Source organism: Grammomys surdaster, unplaced genomic scaffold (genome assembly GCF_004785775.1).
Source record: "Grammomys surdaster isolate TR1022 unplaced genomic scaffold, NIH_TR_1.0 125024, whole genome shotgun sequence".
Taxonomy (NCBI): domain Eukaryota; kingdom Metazoa; phylum Chordata; class Mammalia; order Rodentia; family Muridae; genus Grammomys; species Grammomys surdaster.
The window spans coordinates 656,459-670,559 of NW_021619940.1; the positions used below are offsets into that span (position 1 = coordinate 656,459).

General features: G+C 40.6%; 1 pseudogene; it reads left to right on the top strand.

Annotated features, from left to right (window-relative positions):
* Nucleotides 1-4,193: 4,193 nt before the first annotated feature.
* LOC114636883 lies at nucleotides 4,194-5,954 on the top strand (annotated as a pseudogene).
* Nucleotides 5,955-14,101: the final 8,147 nt, after the last annotated feature.

A 14,101-nucleotide genomic window follows, 5' to 3' on the forward strand; every position in this document is an offset into this window, starting at 1 on the left:
GGTAAGAGGGTCCAGGTGGTGGAAAAGTACAAAATCTTCTTGGCCTGTGCCTTGAAACATGTCATGGTCTATATGGTACACTGCCTTGAATTGTGATCTACCTGCAGTTCTTCAGAAGATATGGTACACTGCTTGAGTTATGGTCTCCCTGCTATTCTTAAGAAGACATGGTACTCTGCTTTGAGTCTATCTGCAGTTGCTAAGCAGGATCTTGCAGCTGCCAAGCTTCAGAGGACATTGTGCAGGTGGGGAAAGGTAGGGGGTAAGGGTAAGGGCGAGGGTCCTGGCTTCTGGCATCTCCCCCTTCTCTGTTTAGTTAGAGAAGGCTTCTTATGTTCAATCCCAACTATGTGAGTTTTGAATTTGGATGTCTAATTATGGGGGGTCTTAGACAAGTTCACAACCCCAAAACACTGATGTGAGACAAGTCACATCGATGGTCGAAGGCTTTAGGCTGTCGACGATGGGCAACGTCAAGGGACTCTGATGTGGGTGAAAGGAGGGTGAGAGCCCTGTCTTAGGCCATGTAGGCTGCACCCACTCCCAGCACCACGCACTCCTTTTCGGCTGCATTGGGTGGGCCCCTGGGAAGTGGACCTACAATAATCCCGTCATTGGGCTAACTCACAGCCATCCTAGTCTCTTGTAAATGTTCAAGTTACCAATCATTTGTCAGTTTGGGGTGTAATATTGTCATAAAGGAAGGCTCCCCAATGTTAGCGGCCATATCAAGGGTGGCCTTGGTTTAGGAAAAAGCCAATTTTTGTTGTGGTGATCAAGAGGCCAAGCTCTCTAGCGAGAGAAATGAGGGCAAAGCCAGGCATACCAGGAACCCTTCTGGAGGGCGTGGAAGTCTAGGGGTCGACCGTAGGGGGAGGCAGGGGAGCTGACAGTTGAGTCAGTCTCCTGCGGAGTCACTTCTGGATCCTCTGCAATTTTCAGCTGATGGTAATGAACTTCAACTGCCTTCTTGATGGCAGCATCAACCTGGTTCCGTGGACGACAGGTCACGGGCGATGATCTCTGTCTTGCTCAATCTTGATGTCCTGCGCACATCCTCTCAATGAGGGTCCGTCCGGATGGGTCCGTGCCTCGAGCCTCACGTCTGGGTGCCACTTGGCCCGACCGGCGGGTCCTGGTTATTCGTGGGGGCGAGGAGGACTGGAACCTGCTATTCTTCAGAAGATATGGTACACTGCTTGAGTTATGGTCTCCCTGCTATTCTTCAGATGATATGGTACACTGCTTTGAGTCTATCTGCAGTTGCCAAGCAGGATCTTGCAGTTGCCCAGCTTCAGGGGACCTTGTGCAGGTGGGAAAAGGTAGGGGGTGAGGGTAAGGGCGAGGCTCCTGGCTTCTGGTCCATCTGGGTTAGAACTTCTTAATAGCAGGCATCACGGGTGATTCAATTTTACCTGGAAAGAAAAAAGAAGAAGGGGATTCTCAGGGAGATTTCTCTTCCCTGGATGTAAATTGTTAATCATCGTATTTATGATTGGGCCTGGCTTTGTGAGGGTATCTATTTTTTCCATTAATATTTGTGGTAGCCGGTTAGCTGTGCCTTCTGTGGTATTGGGCAGGCATATCAGTCCTCGGCTCCATAAGGGAACTGGGACTGGGGCATTCCCTTTATGGGTATGAGGGTCCTTCCCCATATCTGTGGCAAAGTTTTGTTGGTCTTGGTGGTGCCCGAGGTCACCAACATGGTCAGCAAGAGATTTGCCATGAGCTTTCAGCTTTAGAGAGAGAAAAGTGAACAAGGCATGATGGAGAGTATTTCAGGGGGACTCCTTCTGAGGGGGTACCGTTCCCCCTCTTTTGTTTTTAAAGCCAATTTTTCAGAGTTCTTGTAAAATCAGGGCAGAAGCGCCAACAGTTGCTCCTTCCACACTCAGAGAGTCATGAAGGCCTTATTTAAGGATATATAAATCTATATTAATAATCTTTTGTCAAAGGACTTTTATAGCTCCACTGACAATTAATCAGACTATATGATATATCGATTAGAAATAGCTTTTTCTACTTTTTGTGAGATTACCTCTCTTTTGTCAATTAACTGTTGAGGAAGTTAGGGTTTACCTCTCTCTTGAGAATATTGAACAGAGATTTAAATTCTTTTGTGGAGAGCTTAAAATAGTATCTTAGCCAATTTGCATCTCCTAGAAACTTTTGAAATTAATTTAAAATAAATAGACTCCCTTTTTTTTAAATCCTTTATCTGTGTGGGGTTTTTATTGGGTATTATACGTATTTACCTTTCAATGTTGTCTCCTTTCTCATTCTCCCCCCAAATCCCTTATCCCCTACCCCTTCCTCCTAATTTTTGTGATGGTGTGCTCCAAACATCCTCCCAGTCCCATCTCCCTGCTCTCGAATTCCAACACAGTAGGGGATCCAAACTTTTGGGGACCTTGGCCCTCCACTTTCACTGGAGTCTAACAAGGTCACCCTCAATTCCCTATACAGGTGCTTGAGTCCCTCCCTTTGTGCTCTCTGGCTGGCGGTTTAGACTTTGGGAGTTCTGGTTGAAACTTTTGATGCTCCTTCTAAAAAGGACCAACGCATGCATACTTTGGTCTTCCTTCTTCTATGTGAGTTTTATGTGGTCTATATGAAGATTCTTAGAAATTGTGAGCTTTTGGGCTAATATCCACTTATCAGTGAGTGCATACCATGTATGTTCCTTTGAGATTGGGTCATCTCACTCAAGATGATATTTTCCAGCTCCATCCATTTGCCTAGGAATTTTGTGAACTGATTGTTTTTAATAGCTGAGTAGTACTCCATTGTATAAATGTACCACATTTTCTGCATCCATTCTTCTGTTGAAGGGCATCTGGGTTCTTTCCGACTTCTGGCTATTATAAATAAGGCTGCTATGAACATGGTGGAGCATGTGTCCCTGTTGTATGTTGAAACTTCTTTTGGGTATATGCCCAGGAGTGGTATAGCTGGGTCCCTAGGTAACGCTATGTTCAATTTTCTGAGATACCGCCACATAAATCTTTTTTTAAAAAATTGAAATGGTATATTCCGGAGAGTTGGGTCTTCATGTAGATCTACTTCCAGCTTTCTGAAGAAACTCCAGATTGATTTCCAGAGTTGTTGTACCAGTTTGCAATCCCACCACCAATGGAGGAATGTTCTTTCTTCACGTCCTTGCCAACATTTGCTGGCACCCGCATATTTGTTCTTAGCCATTCTGCTTGGTGTAAGGTCGAATTGCAGCGTCATTTTGATTTTTTTTTTCTGATCACTAAGAACTTTGAACATTTCTTTAGGTGCTTCTCAGCCATTGAAGATTCCTCGGTTGTGAATTCTGTTTAGTTCTATATCTCATTTTTTCATTGGGTTGTTTGGTGTTTTGGTGGTTAACTTCTTGAGTTCTTTATATATTTGGGTTATTAGCCCTCTATTGGATGTGGAGTTAGTCAAGATTCTTTCCCAATCTTTAGATTGTCTATTTTTCTTATTGCATATGTCCTTTGCTTTGCAAAAGATTTCCAGTTTCATGAGGTCCCATTCATCAATTATTGATCTTAGAGTGTGAACCATTAGAGTTCTGTTTAGGAAATTTCCTCCCTGTGCCAATGAGTTCAATGCTCTTTCCCACTTTCTATTCTATTAGATTCAGTGTATCTGGTTTTATGTTGAGGTCCTTGATCCACTTGGCCTCGAGCTTTTTGCAAAGTGGCAAATATAGTTCTTTTTTTCATTTTTCTAAGTCCAGACAGCCACTTAATTAGACCAGCACCATTTATTGAAGTTGCTTTCTTTTTCCTATTGTATATTTTTGGCTGCTTTGTCAAAGATCAAGTGTGGATAAGTGTGCGGTTTTATTTATGGGTCTTCAGATCTATTCCATTGATCAACGTGTCTGTTTCTGTACCAACACGATGCAGTTTTTTTTTTTAATCACTATTGCTGTGTAGTATAGTTTAAGGTCTGGAATGGTGATTCCCTCAGCAGTTCTTTTATTGTTAAGAACTCTTCTTCTTCTTCTTCTTCTTCTTCTTCTTCTTCTTCTTCTTCTTCTTCTTCTTCTCCTTCTCCTTCTCCTTCTCCTTCTCCTTCTCCTTCTCCTTCTCCTTCTCCTTCTCCTTCTCCTTCTCCTTCTCCTTCTCCTTCTCCTTCTCCTTCTTCTTTGCTTTTTCAGATGAATTTGAGAATTGTTCTTTCCATGTCCAGTAAACATGAGCATTATCCCCACACATGTCTTCTTTCTTGGTAATGTCCCCTCCTACTTCTTCACATGGAACTATAGAGTACTTAAAGTCACTGTAGATTGATTTGCATTTTCAAGGAATTTATACAAATGGAATCATAGGATATGAAATCATTTTTGCCCAGCTTCTTTCACATACTATAATTATGTTGAGATTTGCCCCTGCTGATGTGTCAGTAGTTCATTTTATAATACTGACTAGAATGCCTTTTTACAAATACCCCAATATTCATTTATCCTCAAATCTACTGATAAACATTTTGATCATTTCCAGGTTAGAGGTATTACAATGGTGCTGATGAGAACATTGATTCATAACTACATTGATGAATATACTAGTTATTTGTTTTGGAGATTTCTGATGTTAAAGTTTTATTTGGTTTTTAGTTTGTGATTTCAACACAGCATCTTGTATGCAATAGACTGGACCTCCACTCACTGTGTAATTAGATACAACCTGGATCTTCTAGCTTGTACCTTTTGACTATTGGCATAAGAAATGTACCACATCCCTCCTTCTTTTCCTTTTTAAGTTTGACAGGGTGTGTTGTAGCTTTCAACAAACTCTTCATAGATGAGGAGAGTAGATTATCCACTAATAAAGAAGTTGAAGTTTTATAAACTTTGTATTGAAAGTCAACTCTTTTCTGACTCCTTCCCCAGGAGCCTTCTGACTAGAGAGACCTTAGAGGATACGTGTTCAGAGTCCACCCACACTCCAGAAGGCAGACTCAGCTGAGAGATGATGTTTTGGCCATATCTTCTCTGGAGGACCTGCCCCCTGGACTCTTCCCAGCACTGTTCAAAGATGCCTTCACTGGCAGACGCACCAAGCTCATGAAGGCAATGGTGGCATCCTGGCCTTTCCCCTGTCTCCCCATGGGGGCATTGATAAAGATGCCTGACCTAGAAACATTGCAATCTGTTCTAGATGATTGTGCAGACTTTATGATGGAATGGATATTCTGCTTGAGAATGAGGCCAGGAGATGAACTATAGGATTGACTTGACTCAGCAGGATCCTACAGGAAACCTTAGATTATGTTCTTGATTATTTGGACAAATTTTCCTCGAGTCACCTACCTCCTACTTTTGTGTAAACCCCACCCCATGCTCTCTGTTACCATTTGCCAGAACTAACCCTCTGGTCTCCTTTATCCCTAGGTGCCCGAGGAAGCCTTGAGAGACCCTTTGTATCACTCACTACCAAATCTTAAAGTCAGACTTGGACTCTTTTTCCTGTTTTCAGAGGCTCTTTCTGCTCAAACATCTGGACATGTGAGGCACAGTCTTGTTGAGTTTAAATATTATGCCTCTCCAAGTTCTCCTAGAAAATCTGGCAGACACCTTGTAGTCCCTGGACTCAAAATTTGTAGGATGAATGACTCTAAACTCACTGTCCTTATACCTGCCCTCAGCCACTGCTCCCAGCTCACAAAGATCAGATTCTATGACAACAATTCCTCCATGCCCATGCTGAAGGATGTCTTGAGGCACACAGCCAACTTGAGCAGATTGAACGTGGGACAGTACCCTGACCCTCTGGAGTGCTATGATAACTTGGGTATCCTCTCCACAGAACTATTTGTCCAACTTATGTGGGGCTCATAAATACACTCATGACATATGACAACCCAAGAGCATCTCCTTTGCAACAGAAATCTGTGTTAGATGTGGTGGGCCCTGTGTCTATGCCCTAGGGCCCAGGCTTTGCCCTTGCTGGCAGTAAATAATATTGGGTTTCAGGAAAATTCACAATACCACAAAAACAACAATCATAGTCATATACCCATTTTTTAAACTTCGCTCAACTGATCTCTTAGAGTTGCAGTCGAGACTCTGGAGCTAAGGGTGAATTGTGAACATTTCACAGGACCACCTATTCCAGGAAAAAACAGAAAAGTACTGCTCGATATTGAACTCTGACTGAAGATATTTTGGCTAGCTTCACAAAATAGTTCTAATTGACCATTAGTCTAATTGCTTGCAAGTCTAGCTTATGGTTGTGGAACTCCATAACATTAACAAACCTCAGAGCATACAGAACATAAAATGGTATGTAGTCAGCTTGACCTTTCTCTGAGTCAGGGTGTGAAGAGAAAAATATAGGTATCTGAGAGACAAAAAGGATGTTTTAATGTTTTTCTCCACAACTCATTTCATCCTAGATGACCTTATGTATCCCACAATGGTTCCTTTACTTTTTCTTTCTCAAAAATATGTATTAGCCAGTAGTTAAGGAAAAAAGTAGCTACAGCTCTGGTAGAGAGGAAGGCCTCATCAAATAAGGAACTATGAATTTTGCATCTGAAGAAATGGAAAGTTTTAGATATATCTCTGATCCAGGCTTCTCAGAGACTGTAACTTCAGACACTGCTCAGATGGTTGGAAACAAATATATGTACAGTGACTGGATCTTGGAAGCTGAGCTTGCCATGGGGAATAGTTTGATAGACTCTGAGAACAGGGTCCTTGTGGAGTCATCAAGACAACTTGGCAGTTTTGACTGGCTTCTGCCAGGACAGATGCTTTGTTGTGAACTTGCAAACTTTTTGTTCTTTACTGTAATATTTAGTAAATAAGTAAAACATGAATCTTTGGTTTAGATGTCACTACTTTTGTATGAGTAGAATAAAGTAACTATTTAAATTTAAGGATTCTGCAACCAATGCCCTCTGGAGAGAGTGCAAATGTAACACCAGGCCTGATAGAATTCAAAATCTTGGATAGGTGGATAAAGTTATCAGCTAAGGTGGTTCAGATATGGATGTCTAGGTAGGGCTGCATGACAAGAGAGTGATAAAAATAACCTCTATGTCTCTCATACTCCTTTTTTCTTCCTCCCTCTACACCCTGTCTCCCTGTCTGCCTATCAACTTCACAGGTCTTGTTCCTTGGAATGTATGAACCTGCTGGAAGGTTGCTCACAATAAACTTCTTTCATGCTCTTTAGACAAACAAACAAAAGATCAAGGACCCATAGATGAAGAGAGAGGACTAATGTTTTAGGACCACATGTTGCTTTAAAAGAAGACCAAAGATTGGTTTCAGAACTAATATCATCAGGTGGCTCTCAGCTGGAACTCAGGCTTCAGGTGGTAGGGTAATATTTTCAGGCATCTGTGGGTCCCAACTTTTATATGCACAATACATATGCGTATATAACTAAATTTAAAAAGTCTTGTGAAATACACTCCACTTCACAAATACTTAAAAAAATGAACTAATTAATTAAAATGGACATGTTCAGTATCAAGGTGCTTGCCTGCGTTTTGTGTGGCTCCAGTGTTACTCCCCTACACCACACAATGAAGAGCATATGTGGAGAAATGAAAGAATAGTATGAGTTTGTATAAGGACACTTTCTGTCTGTTTGTCGGTCTTTCTGTCTATAGTCTATCTGCCTATCTATCTATCTATCTATCTATCTATCTATCTATCTATCTATTATCTAGTCTATGAGATCACAGTCATGCTGATACCTAGACCACACAGCAAGTACCCAACAAATAAATGAGGTAGAAATTCAGATCATTTTTCCATATGAATATAGATACAAAATACTAAATATTGATACAACTTATACCCTAGAAAAATCAAGAAAATAATCTTTTAACAAACCAAAAAAGGGAGAGCCACATAGACATAATTCCACCTCTAACAATAAAAATAGCAGGAAGCAACAATCACTCTTCATTAATATCTTTTAATATCAATGGATTCAATTCTTCAATAAAAAGACATATACTAACAGACTGGATATGTAAACAGGACCCAAAATTTTGCTGCATACAGGAAACACACCTCAGTGACAAAGACAGATACTACCTCACAGTAAAAGGCTGGAAAACAGTTTTCAAACCAAATAGTCCCAAGAAAAAAGCTGGAGTAGCCATTCTAATATCAAATAACATTGATTTTCAACAAAATATTATCAAAAAAGATAAGAGAGGAAACTTCATACTCATCAAAGGAAAAAACTACCAAGACAAACTCTCAATTCTGAATATCTACACTCCAAATGTAAGGGTGTCAGGGGCTTCCCTGCTTATACACTGAAGGCCTAAAATCAGCAATAGGCCTGACATACATGCCTGCTAACACGAGGCCTTGGGTCTCTGTGGAAAGGCATTGAAACAGATGACTAGAAGCTATTGTAAACAAGCAGCTTTGGTGGAAAATTGCCAGGCTGAATACATAGACCTTGTAGATAGGTAGCCTTGGTGGATAGTACTAACTTAGATAAAGACAAGTGAATCATAGGCAGAGTCATAATGATCTGTCCCCTGAACCTTCACTAAGCTGACACTCTGTTCTGGAAGATATCTATCTGTACTCCCCCTGAACAATCTGTATTCTCCCTGAACACCCACATTCCTGCATCATCCCCTTCCCCACACCCTGCCTTTTTGTGTATATAACCTGTGTGTGCAAAAGTAAAAATTGTGATCTGATCAGATTATAGACATTTCCCTGTGTCAGCCTGTTCTCCACTTTCTCTTTCAGGTGATCTCCTGGACCCCTGTTTAATGCCCTGCTGGCCAGGACATAAGGGCACTCACACTCCTAAAAGGAACTTTACTAAAGCTCAAAGCACACATTGCACCTCACACAATAATAGTTGGAGACTTGAACACCCCACTCTCATCAGTGTACCGATCATGGAAACAGAAACTAAGCAGAGACACAATGAAACTAACAGAAGTTATGGAACAAATTAATTTAATAGATATCTATAGAACATTTCATCCTAAAACAAAAGACTATGCCTTCTGGCTGGGCAGTGGTGGTGCACACCTTTAATCCCAGCACTTGGGAGGCAGAGGCAGGCAGATTTCTGAGTTCAAGGCAAGTCTGGTCTACAGAGTGACTTCAAGGACATCCATGGCTACACAGAGAAACCATGTCTCTAAAAAAAAAAAAAAAGAATATGCCTCCATTCCAGCATCTCATAGTACCATCTTCAAATCTGACCATATAATTGGTAACAAAAGAGGCCTCAACAGATACAAGATGACTGAATTAATCCCATACATCCTACCAGATAACCATGGACTAAGACTGGTGTTCAATAACAACAAAAACAATAGAAAGTCCAAATACACATGGAAATTGAGCAACACTCTACTCAATTATAACTTGTCAAGGATGAAATAAAGAAAGAAATGAAAGATTTTTAGAATTCAATGAAGAGGATGGCACAACATACCCAAATTTATGGGACACAATGAAAGCAATGGTAAGAGGAAAACTCATAGTTCTAAGTGCCTACAAAAAGAAAATGGAGAGAGCATACACTAGCAGCTTGACATCACACCTGAAAGCTCTAGAATAAAAAGGACCAAATACACCCAAGAGTAGTAGATGACAAGAAGTAATCAAACTCATGACTGAAATCAACCAAGTAGAAACAAAATCAACTATACAAAGAACCAACAAAACCAGGAGCTGTTTCTTTGAGAAAATCAGTAAGATAGATAAACCCTTAGGCAGAGAAACCAGTGGGCAAAGAGAGAGTATCCAAATTAACAAAATCAAAAATGAAAAGGGAGACATAACAGAAACTGAGGAAATTCAAAAAAAATCATCAGATCCTACTACAAAAGCCTATTCTCAACAAAACTGGAAAATCTGGATGAGGTGGACAATTTTCTACACAGATATCAGGTACCAAAGTTAAATCAGTAGCAGATAAGCCACCTAAACTGTTCCATAATTAGTAAAGAAATAGAAGCAATCAAACAAAGCCCAGGACCAGATGGTTTTAGTGCAGAATTCTATAAGACCTTCAAAGAAGAACTAAAATCAATAGTTTTCCAACTATTCCACAAAATAGAAACAGAAGGAACACTACCCAATTCATTCTATGAACCCACAATTATGCTTACACATAAACCACACAAAGATCCAAGAAAAAAAAGAAGTTCAGACCAATTTCACTTATGATATCAGTGCAAAAATACTCAGTAAAATTCTTCCAAACCAAATCCAAGAAGGCATCAAACAATCATCTATCATGGTCAAGTATCTTTCATCCCAGGGATGCAGGCATAGTTCAATATATGTAAATTCATCAACGTAATCCACTATATAAGCAAACTCAAAGAAAAAACTCGATCATTTCATTAGATGCTGAGAAAGCATTTGACAAAATCCAGCACCTCTTAACACCCAGCTCCCATTGTTGGAATTTGGTTGGGTGAGACAGAATTGCTTTATGGAGTCTAGGCCAGAATCAGTTTGGGGTCCACACTTCATCAGTCTCCTGAAGCTTGTACCACCACCAGCTCTCATTGCTGTTCTGTAGATGATGGCTGTCTTAGTTCATTTGTATTTTGGTGTGTCAGCAGGGGGCGTGCATGTAAAGGTGTGATGGCTAGAATCTGAAGTGGTTTCTCTCATTACATCTGTGGGTCTCATTACATAATTCAGACTTGGCAACAAGTGACAATCCCCTCTGCACCAACTCACTGGCTCTAAAATTCTCTTAAGGTTTTTATTTAGGAATTTATTTGTTTTGTGTTTTGGGGTTTTTTGATTGTTTGTATTTACTGGGTTTGTCTGTTTAACAGCTCTGGTTATACACAACGCTGATTTTGACATCAGAGGTTCAACTGCTTCTACCCCTTTAACACTAGGTTTAAAACCTGTACCTGAGTCACCTGGTTAACTACCCCTTGTTTCTTTCTTTGCTTGTTTTGTTGTTTTGAGACAGGGTTTGTTTAAGAGCCCTAGATTTCCCACAAGACACTGTTGTCCAGTCTGGCTTGAACCTCAAAGATCCCCCTTCCTCTGCCTCCTTAGTGCTGACATTAATGTCCTGTGCCACCTTTCCCAGGTCTGATTTACTTTTAGGAAAGATCCTCACTCCATAGGCTTCACTGATGAGGAATTAGATATTTAGATATGACTATCCCTCATCTTACTGAGTCAGTCAACCTTAGACTCCTGCTTGCAGTGATTAAATGTGTGTGCCACCATTCTAAATATAGATCTATGTTTTAAGAAGATTTATTCTATGTGTAGTGGTCTTTTGCTTACAAGTAAGAATGGGCAGCCCTCATGGGCCTGGTGCCCAAGACGATCAGAAGAGGATTTTAGATTTGCTGGAACTGGAGTCACAGATCATTTCAAGCCACCATGTAGGTAATAAGAATAGAAGATTAACAGGTGTTCATTCTTGCTAAACCAACTCTCCAGCTAAAACCCACTCCAGATTTCATCGACTTGAGGAAAGCTGTTGGGTTGATCCTACCAGACATACTCTCTGTTTCCTGGGGGAGCCAAGGGCTTGTTTCCATTTAGAAAGTAGGTATTATAGGTCTCAGGATAGTCTTCAGCTTACACATGGGCTGAACATGACCTTGAACTGAGCCTCCTACCTCCAACTTCAAATTTTGAGCTTACCAGCATGCCCCATCATGTCTGCTGCATGGAGAGTTGGAGGGAAGACTCCCTGCATGTTGGGTAGCTCCCTGACAACTAAGTACACACACGCTACCCTGGCTACAATAATAATGTAATCAAGACATGCTCCTGTCCCACAATTTGAGTGGCTGCTGCTGCAGTTTATTGACAGAGCATCCACTTCAGTCCTTGAGCTTCAGTACATATTCCTGTCTCTGACACAGTATTCTGTCCCAAATCCAGTGAAAAAGCATATCTTTGAATTATTTTATGTCTCTAATCAGCAACAGATTAAACCTTGAGCTGAAGGAAAATGAGAATGACTGTGGTCACATGAATAAAATCCAGCAAGATATGGTTATTCACAACAGTAATCCTAGCAGTAAGAAGGATTCAGAGGCAGGAGGATTGCTAGAGCTTAGCCTTCTAAAACAACCTTGGCTTCAGAGCATGATCCAGTCTCTGGAAGAAATTGAAAACTAACTAAACCTTATGCAAATGAAAAAACAAACCAACAAGCTTGGTGTTGTATGGTTAATTAACAATTGGAATGTTTGTATTTATCCAAAATCTTTTGAGTGTGTGGGGATGGGGATGAGTGCCAAGTATTTGATCACAAATCCTTCTGATTCAATCAATGAAATGATGGGATGTTTGATCTAGAATTTAAATGGTATAGATTAAAACAGGAAATTCAATTCCAGTTTGGGGTTGGCGAGTGTGGCTACAATAGGCAGGGGTGAGCAGAGAGGTATATAAAGGCTTCAGTGGAGCCAGTGAACATACTCAGAGACCTCAAGCCTGGATAACTGCCTACTTCAGCTGGGACTCGGAGAACTCTCAGTAGTACTCATAACTGGTATGAAATGATATCCCCTTGCGTCATGCAGTTTGATGTAGAGGACTTTAGACTACTTTAGAGGAATACATTGAAGGCCTTGGTTTTCATTCCAAAGGAAGTTTTAGCCTCATCTCCAATATATTTCTATGTTATCTTGCATATTTCATTAATGTTCTTGATATAATTTTTTTGAGACAAGATTCTGTATTTTGTTCAAAGTCTCTTAGAACTAGCAATGTAGCTCTGTGTAAGCAGGAAATAATATCATTTTGACTAACATGTTTCCCCACCCCCTTTTTCCTTTACTGAAATGATGGTCTTTATTTTTTTGTGAGATTCTGGATCACACTGTCGACCTGAGGACCATGTATCTTTGAACTCCTTCAACTCCCAATAGTTAGAATGACACTTCTGAGTTACTCATATGTATTTCCTTAGACTTTTATTTGTATCTTTTACACATAGCATTGCTCTGTGGACATGTTCTTCTTCCAAGGCCCAGGAAGCCGAAATATTGTAAAAATGCTATGACTTCACCCAGGAATCAAAATTTATCCACATCACAAGGCATTTTGTTTGTTTGTTTGTTAGTTTGTTTGGGTGTTGTTTCTTTTTAATTTTGAGAACGGGTCATACATAAAGTATTTGGGTGATAGAAATGCTTCCATAATATCATTGTATGAATATGTATTTCCAGTGTCAGTTTAAAATGAAGTGGTAAATTGACATCTCTATCACTGTCAGAGCAGTAATTCAGAACCTTAATGGTTTATGTGATGGTGAGGAAGTTTTATTAACTTTGTCTTGAAAGTATATTCTTTTCTGATTCTTTGCCCAGGAGACTTCTGACTGGAAACCTTATAGGATTACTGTTCAGACCCCACCCACATTCTACAAGCTGGAAAGGCACACTCTGCTGAGAGATGAGGCATTGGCCATGTGCTCTCTGGATAAGCTGCACCTGGTCTCTTCCAAGCACTGTTCAAAGAGGCTTTCCCTGGTAGACACACCACACTCATGAAGGCAATGGTGGCATCCTGCCTTTTCCCCTGTGTCCCTGTGGGGGCATTGATGAAGATGCCTAACCTGGAAACCTTGCAGGCTGTGCTAGATGGAGTAGACATGCAACTGGCAACATAGTTTCACTCCAGATGAGCAATAACCAAGTACTGTAGAAGGAAGCATGTGGGGTATACAGTAGAGATTGTGGGGTCAGGGAGAATGGCTTCTGATGAGACCATTAGACAGTAATGCAGGAGCCTTGAAGCTATTGTTTGCTTGGACTAAGGACAGTTGCCTGTCGATTGGGTTTTAGAGTAGAGGTAGCCTCACAGTATAATGGCATTTCCACAACCACTAATAATGGGATGAAGGAGAAATAATGGGTACCTTAGTAGAAGGAAAGTGGTCATGTCTGAATATGCATGTATGTACATTACACTCTTGTTGTTTGAAAAACACACACCTTGTCACAGTTGGGGAGAGTAGAGTTTAGAGTCATGTAGTGAAATCTGACTGAGGGTCTTGTCATGTCTGCTGACACTTGACAAGTTTCACCTTCAGCACATGAAAAACTTCAGGTTTTCGACCTGAACAATGTGCACCATGGCTTCTGAAATATATGGGCT